Source organism: Limulus polyphemus, unplaced genomic scaffold, assembly GCF_000517525.1.
Source record: "Limulus polyphemus unplaced genomic scaffold, Limulus_polyphemus-2.1.2 Scaffold3443, whole genome shotgun sequence".
NCBI lineage: Eukaryota > Metazoa > Arthropoda > Merostomata > Xiphosura > Limulidae > Limulus > Limulus polyphemus.
The window spans coordinates 63,385-74,305 of NW_013669053.1; positions in this window are offsets into that span (position 1 = coordinate 63,385).

The following is a 10,921-nucleotide window of genomic DNA, read 5'->3' on the forward strand; positions in this document are numbered from 1 at the left end:
GTGTGTATCCACTTTTGATATTCCGATAAATATATACAGATTTTTTTTATATAAATGGTAAATATATCATGCATGTACTTAAATATCTTTTCAACCCAACAGATGGCGCTACATATAGACGGTTAGACACTAGGTAAAGTATATATTTTGTACAGGTATAACAGAAAAAGTAAAAAAAACAAAAACACAAGAGTATCAAAAAATTATGAATTTTAAAAAGTCATGAAACAAGAATTAAAACCACAGTCACAAATTTATAAAATTTTATCCCTACTTTGACAGCTTTATACACTTATCTGTAAGCTAAAGTAAGGATTAAATTTTATAAATTTGTTATTGTGGTTTTAATGATTGTAAAAGTTATAGCTATGAGGGATATGGCTACACTGAAAGTTTATAGATGTTGTGTCCATTCCAGGGACATAAAAACTGAACAAATAAAGATAAAAAAAATTAATGGAAAGTAGGGATCATTGGTTATTCATAGAATTGATATAAGAAGTGTACAAAACAAAATAAATGCTGCAATAAAAAGTACACCAACTAGTATCCCTTCACTTGTTTGTGTACTTTTTATTGCAGCATATATTTTGTTTTGGATACTTTTTATAAAGTGCTTTGCAAAAGTGTTCACCTCCTGCAAAGTTTCCACATTTTATTGCTATCTGAGCTTGCAATCATGAAACTTTCAAATGGGACTTTATATTTAGAATCTACACAATCTACTCGAAAATAAGAAAGCTGAAAAAACGCTGATATTATGTAAGTTAGTTAGATTTTCAAAGAAAATTAGAATATTCTCAAGTGCATAAGTATTCATCTCCTTTACTATGGCAACTCTAAATCAGTTTAGGTGCAAAAGATTAATCTAAAATGTCACAAAATTAGTGTAATGGTCTCTGTCTGTGTGTAATCAAATTGGTTTAACTTGAATTCAGAGTAAATGTATCTTTTCAAGCTATAACTCACATAGTGGTATAACAAACCAACCATGAAGACCAATGAGTTTTGCAAGCAAGTCAGAAGATAAGTGGTAGAAAAGCCCAGCTCAGGAGAAAGTTACAAGAAATTTTCAAAGTCGCTGATTATCCCATTAAGTACGATGAAGTACATCATTAAGAAGTGGAATGTGCTTCATACTACCCAGTCACTACCCAGATCAAACCACCATTCCATACTAAGCAGTAAGGCAAGCAGAAAACAGGTTCATACATCGACAATATTCCAGTCTCTAGACAAAGCTGGCCTGTATGAACGAGTGGCAAGAAAGAAGCCATTACTAAAAGAGAATCATCTTAAATCTCGTACGGGGTTTGCGACAAATCATGTAAATGATACTGCAGACCTGTGACAGAAGGTTCTGTGGTCAGATGAGACAAAAATTTAGCATTTTGGTCTAAATTGAAAGCATTACGTCTGGTGCAAGCCCAACACAGTACATCACCCAGTCAACACCATCCCAGTTGTCAAGCATAGTGGTGGCAACACTTATGGTGATGCTTCTCATCAGCAAAGATTAGGAAGCTTGTCAGGATTGAGGGGACGATAGATGGTGAAATATACAGGCAAATCCTAGAGGAAAACCTGCTTGAGTCAGCCAACAATCTAAAGCTAGGTCGAAAATTCACATTTCAGCAGGGCAATGACCCAAAGCACAAGGCCAAAGCTACACTTGGAGTGGACTCAAAAAAATAAAATGAATGTCCTGGAGTGACCCAGTCAAAGTCCTGACTTGAATCCAATAAAAAATTGATGGTGAGACTTAAAAATTGCAGTCCATCAACGACCCCCAACAAACTCTTCAGAATTGAAGCAATTTTTCCTGGAAGAATGAGCAAAATTTACATCATCCCATTGTGCAAAGCTGGTAGAGACTTATCCAAAAAGACTCACAGCAATAATTGCTGCCACAGGTGCTTCCACCAAGTACTAACTTAGGGGGGCTGAATACTAATGCAATCAGTAAATTTCAATTTACATATTTGCTTTGCAGTTTTTGCTGACATTCAACCTTCTTCACACATAACAGTGTTAAGTTTGATCATTATGGTTTTGACTAAAAACAAATTCATTAAAAAAATTGTTTAAATTATTTGTAGTTCATGAAAATGTGACATTATTATTAGTAGGGATGAATACTTTTGCAAGGCACTGTAGCAATTATACGAATAACCAACGGTCCCTACTTTCCGAAAAATTTTAATTTTTTTCTTTTTTATAGTATTTTGGAATTAAAACAAGTACACAAAAATATCACATTCACTAAATGAAATAAACAAAACTAAATTGCTGCAATAACCACAAAACAGTTGTGATATTATTTAAAATACATTATTTAACATGCACAATTTAGGAAAGGATATGACAAAAAACAGAATTGGATGACTGTTTCGCTACGTCATAATACACGCACATTACTACAAGGGAAAGTTAAACCTGGTACTTTCGTAGGGTTCGAAATCATTGACTGTTTCCAGTTTTCATGACCGAAATACATTTTAGAAGGTGGTACATTATTACAGTACAATAATTTCATTTAAAAAGAGCTAAAACATTAGCATTTACAAAATTTACCAGATCTATTTATCTGCTTGATAATACATGTTTTCACCAGAGGCCAATCAATAATCCCCCGATGGGGCAGCTTAGGTCTAAGAGCTTACAATGCTAAGATCCAGGGTTCGATTCTCCGCAACAGACACAGCAAATAGTCCGATATGGTTTTGCTCTAAAAAACCAAGCAAACAAAGCCCATGAAACCTATGTGTATTCATACTGTTTAATCTATTTTATTATTGGGTGGATTCTTTGAAATTATGCTCACCTTAGTGGTTCAGCAGTAATTCTGAAAGCTTATAACGCAAAAGTTCTGGTTTCGATACCTGTTGTGAACACAGCACAGATATCCCATTGTGCATAACAACAAAAAATAAACTTATAATTTTTCGGGTGAAAATAGTGCTATTTCCAGTCCACATAACAACAACAAATTAGTTTGTTTCTTCCTTAACTTTTGCTACAGAATGTTATAACTGGCTACTATCAATTGTAGGCCCTCGTTCACAGAAATATCCTCGCTAATGGTACTACAAATAACATATAAATGAGGTTATTTGTATAGCTTCATAGCTAATTGACCGAGTAACTGAATATACGTGATAATTAATATTCATCGAATGCTTCAGCAATTTTGTAATCATTGAATGAACTAAAAAACTGACTCTAAACTTCATTGATTCTCAAATTTATAGTGTATCCTTGTTTATAGATATTTCATAAACTATCTCTATTATTGACATTCACGAACGTTCTAGGTACTCGATGGCTAGTTTTAATAAACGCTCTATATCTTGTATCATCATCAACAACGAAATGAAAACATTGAAAATATAGCTTACAACACTGCTCCCTTCCTAGATTGGGAAGTCCCTTGAACAATTCTAATAGACAAATAAAACAGTACGCTAAACTGTTCATTCACCAAGTATTTTTGGTAGTTTTCTCTTCTGAGACTCATGGTATGCAGATGGCATGACCTCTTGTCCATTATCTTTACTGGCTTTCCTGTCATTAGGGATTTTTTCCTAGGTAGGTGATCAAGTGAATCCACGATGATCCTTTGGAAGTCGTTTCGACAGAAACTCCGGGCTTCTCAGCAGGTTGACATTCCACTTGCAAATTCTTCTCTGAATTTACCCAGTTGACCATTTTGTTAATGACGTATTTCCAAAGATGATCATGATAGATGACCTTTAGTTTGGACCACCTATCTTTCTGGATTCTGCAAACCACATTATTGGTTCTTTTCATTACAACATGTGGCCCTTACCAAAACTCACTTAACTTTGGAGTTCATTCTTTCTTGCAGAGGGGATTGTATAGCCATATCATTTTGCCTTGATGATATTCATTCCTATCAGCATTAACATAATAGCGAATTTTCATTCTACCACTAACTAATTTAAGTCTTTCCGGGTTATGACATCTATTATGTTCCCTAATCTCTCAACATGTTCTGTGTAAGAGTCTACTGATTGATTATCCTCTGAAATGTGAATACAGAAGGTCCCAAATAGTAATTTAAGCTTTCTCTCAAACATAAGTGATAATTGTATATTGCTTGTATCTTCATATACTGCTGTTTGATAACTCATAAGTAGTAGTGAAAGATTTTGATATCACATTTTCTCGTGTTTACCCACATAACTGGCTAATATATTCAACAGTGTATTGTTGTATTTTTCCACCATGCCATCAGAAAATGGAAAAGAGCTGTTGTCCTAATCTTTTTTTTATTCCAAGGATCTGACACATTTCTGCAAATAAGTTTGATTCAAAATTTTACCCTGGATCTAAATGAAGTTCCACAGGCATGTCAAATCTTGAATTCATTGACAAGTTTCCTTGCTAGATTTTCTGCTTCCTTGTTTGGAACAGCATGTGCTTCTGACCATTTGGTGAAATAGTTCTTCACACCATGATGCATTTATTTCCACTGTTACTTTGTGGCAGAGGGCCAAGCACATCGATAGCAACTCTCTCGGGTGGTGCTCCAACACAATACTTATGTAGCTGTTCATATTGTTTCTTGTAGACCTTCCTGCTCACAGCAAAGTTTACATATTTTACTCCACTTCTTCACAGGTTTCTGCCACCCACACCAGTAGAAACATTCTCTTACTCGATCCAGTGTCCTGCCATTGGAAGATTGTGAAGATAACAATGTGTTTCAGAATGTAGAAACTATGGAAATTTCAACTTCTGAAAATGTAATATTACATAGTATAGCCACAATTGCATATGTCATGTCCAATGAGAGGGCAGGAAAGCCAGATAAATTTTCCAGAGCCCAAGGCATTGGAGAGGTGGAAAAATGTTTAGTCAATTAATATCAACGATTAAAAAAAACAACATAATCTCATTAAGCCATTCTTACCAACTGCTGTACAGCCTTTCGAATTTTCTATATAATTTCAGCAACTACTGCAGAAGGAGAACAATCATCTAGCAAGTTGAAGTAGATTAAAAATTTATCTGTATTCCACATTTGTCCAAAACAGTATGCCAAATTTAGGAACACTGGCAACTTACAGTCGCATATTTTCATTGTAAACCTTGACACTAATAACTTAGCCAGACAATAGGACAGGAAAGCGAAAATTTAATAGATGGAATTCACCTAAACAACAAAACTGGCAAAAAACATACAGTTTAATTTATCAGTTAAGATGAATTTTGCATACACGTACAAAAGTTTGAATTCTTTACAGCACTATCTAAGAGTAAAGATGGTTGATTGCGTATAAAACATTTATGAATGGGTATAAGTGCAACTGATGTTCATAGGTCTTTTTGTTTTAAAAACCTTAAACTACATAGAATATTATAATAATTAAAGACACATTTTTACCAGGAAATTGGTTGTTTGTTTCCCTTGCAGTTTCTCCTGTTTTTCATTATTAAAAATAAAATACAACAACAATCCTGAGAAATAAAACAAAATATTGATAATAAGAAACATATTAAAAGTTTTCTAAAGATTTCTAAGTTATATTGCCATTATTAAAGATGTTGCTTGCTTACTGGCATACATGAAACTACATCTGTACTATTTTGTAGTGCACTGCACAGTAGGATGATTTAGCATACTACACTTGTGTATACATAGTATTGCAGCTTTCCACAATGTAGTATCCTACTTCATCTTCTCCTGTGACGGGGACTGTACAGCTATAACATGTCACCTCGATGGAATTCGCTCTTATCAGAATTGACATCATAGCAATTTTTCATTTTTAATTAGCTGATTTAAAGCTTTCACATCAGTAGTGATCTTTAGCCTTTGTGTGGATTATCTGTAAAATGTTGCTGAGTGACTATCCTTCAGATGTGAGTACAGAAGGTCCAATGGCACTTTGAGTTATCTCCCAAACATCAATGATAATGATATGTTGCCTCATGCTTCTTCTACTGCTGTTCAATAACTCATAAATAGCAATGGAAGATCTTGATCCCACATATGTTGATGTCCATTCACATAAATAGCTAAATGATTTAAAAGTTATGATTGTATTTTTCTACCTTGCAGTCAGAAGATTGATGAAGCGATATTGTCATATTTTTTAATCCAAGGATCTGACACATTTACTCTGATTCAAATTTCATTCCTAATCTGATTCAAGTTACATGTGGATCCCAAATCTTGATATGAATTCATTGGCAAGTTTCTTTTTTAGAATTACTGCTTTCTGGTTAGGAAAAGCATATGCTTCTCACCATTTCTTAAAACAGGCCATAACAATAATGATGTCTTTATTCCCACTGTTACTCTATGGCAGAAGACCAAGCATTTCGACCAAGCAACTCTCTCAAGTGGTGCTTCAATGTAGAACTGTTGTAGTTGCCAATGCTGTTTCTTTCATGAAGGTTTTCCTTAACAGCAAGGTTCACATGATTTTCACTGATTCTCTACAGAACCCTAGCACACAACTAAAAAAAGAATTATCTTACTTTCTCCATTATATTCTTAATATCTAGATGTCCAGCTGTTGGAAAGTTGTGGAAATGATAAAGTGCTTCAAAATGTAAAGACTGTGGAAGAACCAACTGTAGTCTTAGTTTCTGTACACTGGTATCTCCTCAATTTTGAAAAAGCCAACTTGTAAACATAATGAATCCCACTGTGTCCAATATATTTTTATCTCGGGCTGTATAGGGAGACAGTTTACATTGAGAGTCTATCAACTCTATTCTTGAATCACTGAACAATTGGTCTCAGATTTCTGTCTTTGACCTAAGCATTTTTAGTATTGGACAACATTATCTCTTCATTATCACTTGTGGATGTCACATCTTAGACTATGTTCTCCTGTAATTTAAGTTAGTAGTATTTACAATCTTGTGCTTCCCTCTTTTCATGGTGTTTATGTTCTCTAGTAACACATGGTGTTTGAGACCAAGTATCAGCATTTTCATGTTTTCCTTCAGGGTGATGCACGATATTAATGTTGTAGTTCTAGAGTTTTTATCTATCTTGCTATCTGCCTTCTGGATTACAAAAATTCATTTGCCACTTCAGTGCTGCATAATCTGTCTGAAGTGTAATTATAGGTAATTATGAAAGTGCCTTTGGACTCGAATAACACCAAATTGCTGTTTTTGAGTTGTACTGTACCTCCTTTCTACAGCCTTCCTCGCCTTAGTGCAGTAGACAATCATGGGTTGTTTTCAATGTTGTACTTCTTACAACACTAGTCCCACTGCAAAATCTGTATCTAAGTTCAATAGTCAATTCCTTCTTCAGTCTGTTAATGCTTGTTAACAATCGGCAGTCCAAAAAACTTATTTGGATTTTCAAGTACTTTGTGCAGGGAGCGAACTATGTCACAAAATGATTTTACAAAATAACGATAGTAAGAGCCTACTCCAAGAAATCCTCGTGTAGCATGCATGTTATGTGGTGTTTGACAATTCTGAGCAGTCAGTATTTGATGGATTTGTAGACATTTTCTCTTTCTTAACTACGTGTTCCACCAAACTCTCCTGTTCACAAAATAATTTACACTTTTTGGGGATTCAGTTTAAGATTCTCTTTCCTAAAAATATTCAGAACTTTCCTTAGACCATATTACATATTATCAAAGGTCTTGACATGTGCAATCATGTCATTCAGGACCACGGCATTCCAGGGTAGTTCAGACAGAGAACACTCCATTAAACTTTGAAATGTAATAGGTGCATTAAATAATCCAAATTGTAACACACCAAACTGTCACAATCCATTTCCTGCAGTAAAAGCTGTCTTCTCTTTACTTGCTTTGTCGGCTTTCACTTACCACTAATCACTCTTAAGATCCAATGCTGAAACCCATTTTTATCTATATAGCGTATCCAAAGTGGAGTTATTCTTAAGCAGTGGGTAAGAATCCTTCTTTGTAACTTCATTTACCTTATGGTTGTCCACACAAAACGCTGTTGATCAATCTTTTTTCTCCACAAATACAATAGGTGATGTCTAAGGATTAGTACACGATTCTGTCACTACTTATTCCTTCTTTGAAAGCCTTAGCCAATTTGGCAAGTGGAAATCGTCTGGCTAACTGGTGTATTGGGATTGCATCTTCAGTATCAACCTTGTGAGATGTTTTATTTGTTTGTCCAAAGTCATGAGGTCCACTGCAGAAGGTGTCTTGATATTCTTTGAGTAACTTATGTAATTTATAGCACTGATTCTTTCTAAGACTGTCATGGCTCCAATCTTACAATTCTTGTAAGCGAGGTGATAGGTTGTTCTTATGTAATGATCTAACATCAAACTCCCTACATCCTTCCTCAAAGATAACAATTAAATTTTCTTTGATGTGAAAGCACTACCTGTACAGCCTCACATTTTTCAATGTCACATCCAGATTTGACTCGAATTTTATGGTTGTATTCACGGCCTTAATTATGGAAATTTTATTTTTCAGATCTACGGTATTTCTTTCAACCATTAATCCATCATGATACACTAGAGTATTTACTTCTATTATGACCCAGTCACTAGATGTAATTTTGTGTTTATTAAATTCTGTAATGAGTATTTCATTTCTTGATGGTAAAATTACTGCTTTTATATTGTCACTGGAACTTCAACTTGTGCTGTAGTAAATATAATGTAATACACAGGGATTTTATGGTCATAGATATGAAGCTATTTGAAGCTAGCATAACCTAGAATCTATATCTCTGCATGAAGGCAGTTCCCAATATGCACTCTTCCTTGATGAAAGTTACTCACTCATCATGCAGCACAGAGAAGTTTCCTACACTATGGATAACTTCTGACTTTTTTCTTGCTGGAACTTTATGTCCTCTTATAGTTTACATCACGCTTTAATTACCAAAGCAGGTTGAACTATTGTAGCTGTAGAACAAGTGTTAACCAACATACTACAAAGATTACCATTAATAATCCCGTGAACTTTTATGTTGACCTGTTTTTTTAAATAATGAACTTCTTATCTCCTTTGTAGTAGATGAGGTATTCTCAGCTGAACTTTGTCCCATATGTTCGCCAATTCCTATTTTATTGTCTCCCTGGTGTATTAACAGCTGTTGATCCCTTACAGTCTCGACTGTAATGTTCAGGTTTCCCACGTCTATAAAAGTTTCCCTTTTCTGGTATCCTTTGGAAGAAGTTCTTATTCACTACAGGCTTTTGTCTGTATTTCTTGAAAATATGTTATTTCAAGTTACACTTAAAATACCCACTTTCTTGTGATTTATTTCCTCCTTTCTGTGTAACTAGTTGCCTAATTAATCATTTTAGATTTTCTAGCTTATCGTCAGAGTGAGTTAATAAAGGTAATGATTTAATACTATCCAATGTGATGATCCCTTAAACTATGGATGGTATTTTTAGTTGTTTATCTGCGATTTTAATGGATTCAAGCTCCATTACCAACTACAGAACTTCATTTTAAAATGTTCACCTACTTTGCTTCAACCTAATTTTCATAACCTCATTTGTTATGTCATCTATAAATCGGTCACGTGCCATCAATCTATTATTTGATGAGGAAATGTTCCACAAGTTTCTCTAAGATATCTTCTTCCCTCTATACCCTGTTCCAGAACTTTACTCTGGATACTTCCTTCTGGTGAATCATTCCAAATCTTTTGAATAAGCAAGCAGCCAATGCTCTATAGTTGTTGTAGTTCCCAACTGAAAGGTCACTTAAAGTTGTCAAAGCTGATACTTTTAAAGAGGTAGCAAAAGGAATAGCTTGCTGTTCAGTATTCCACTTGCTCACTTTAGAAATAATTTTCAACCTAGTGTGGTGTGCTTCCAATAATACCTTTCCATCATAGTCCATTGGTTTCTCAATTGACTGATGTTGGATTGGGCAGCTAAATTCTGGAACTGGGTTTGGTAGTGACATGGCTGTAGTGATCCATGAAGATTCTGCCATAACAGGACGAACAGTAGTGGTGGAATAGGTGAAGACCAAATTAGTTGTGACTCCATATTTTGTTGTATGTTGTGTTTTAAGTTGGAACTTTTGAATTGATGCAGAAAGAGGTGTGACTGGTTTCGTCTTTGTATTTAACAAATCGTTTTCCATATGTTATATTCTGTCACTGATGTGTTTTTTTTACCTTGTTGGTATCTTTCTTTACATCTTCAATTTTCTTATTATAGCCATTCTGTATTTCTTCAATTTAGCTGTTGTAATCTCTCTATAAATCTTCAGTAGCTTCAATGATCCTGCCTTTAATCAGATTTATTTTAAATTTTAGTTCTTTAAACGGTATGCCTCTTTCTCTATGAAATTTTCTCTCTTACATCTTGGCCTTCTTTTAATTTCCTTTCTCACTTTTCTAATTTTAATTTTTCCTTAATGTTCGTATCTTAATTTTCCGTCTCTTTCTTCTTGATCTTCTTTTACTTTTCTGTCCCTTTTTCTTTGTCTTCTTTTAATTTTGGTGTCTTTCTTCTCGACCCTCCTTTGTTTCATTATCTGTAGCAAAGCTTCGTTCTCGCTTCTGAATCTAGTTGCTATTTTGAAACTGAGCTAAGCTATATTTTGTTTTTATCAAAGTAATCCTGCTTCGACATCAGTGTTATAATTTGATCTACTGTTGAGTGGGCTTTTTAAAGTTATTTGTTGAAAAACAGGTCAAATCACGATATAATTAATGTGTGTCATATGTTAGTATAGCTGTATCTATATAAATATAATAGTGTTGCGTCAGCGAGGTCACATGACTACTGTGACGCCACGTTTCTAGAACTATCCTGTACTTTGGCGACTGCTCTAGTATTTACTAGATATAGGGTAGTCGGGTATATAAAAGAGGGTGACAACGTGACAGGGTAATGTAATGTAATGTGTGTGTAGATAGTGAGTAATTGAACTGCAGTCACAGGGTATTGTTG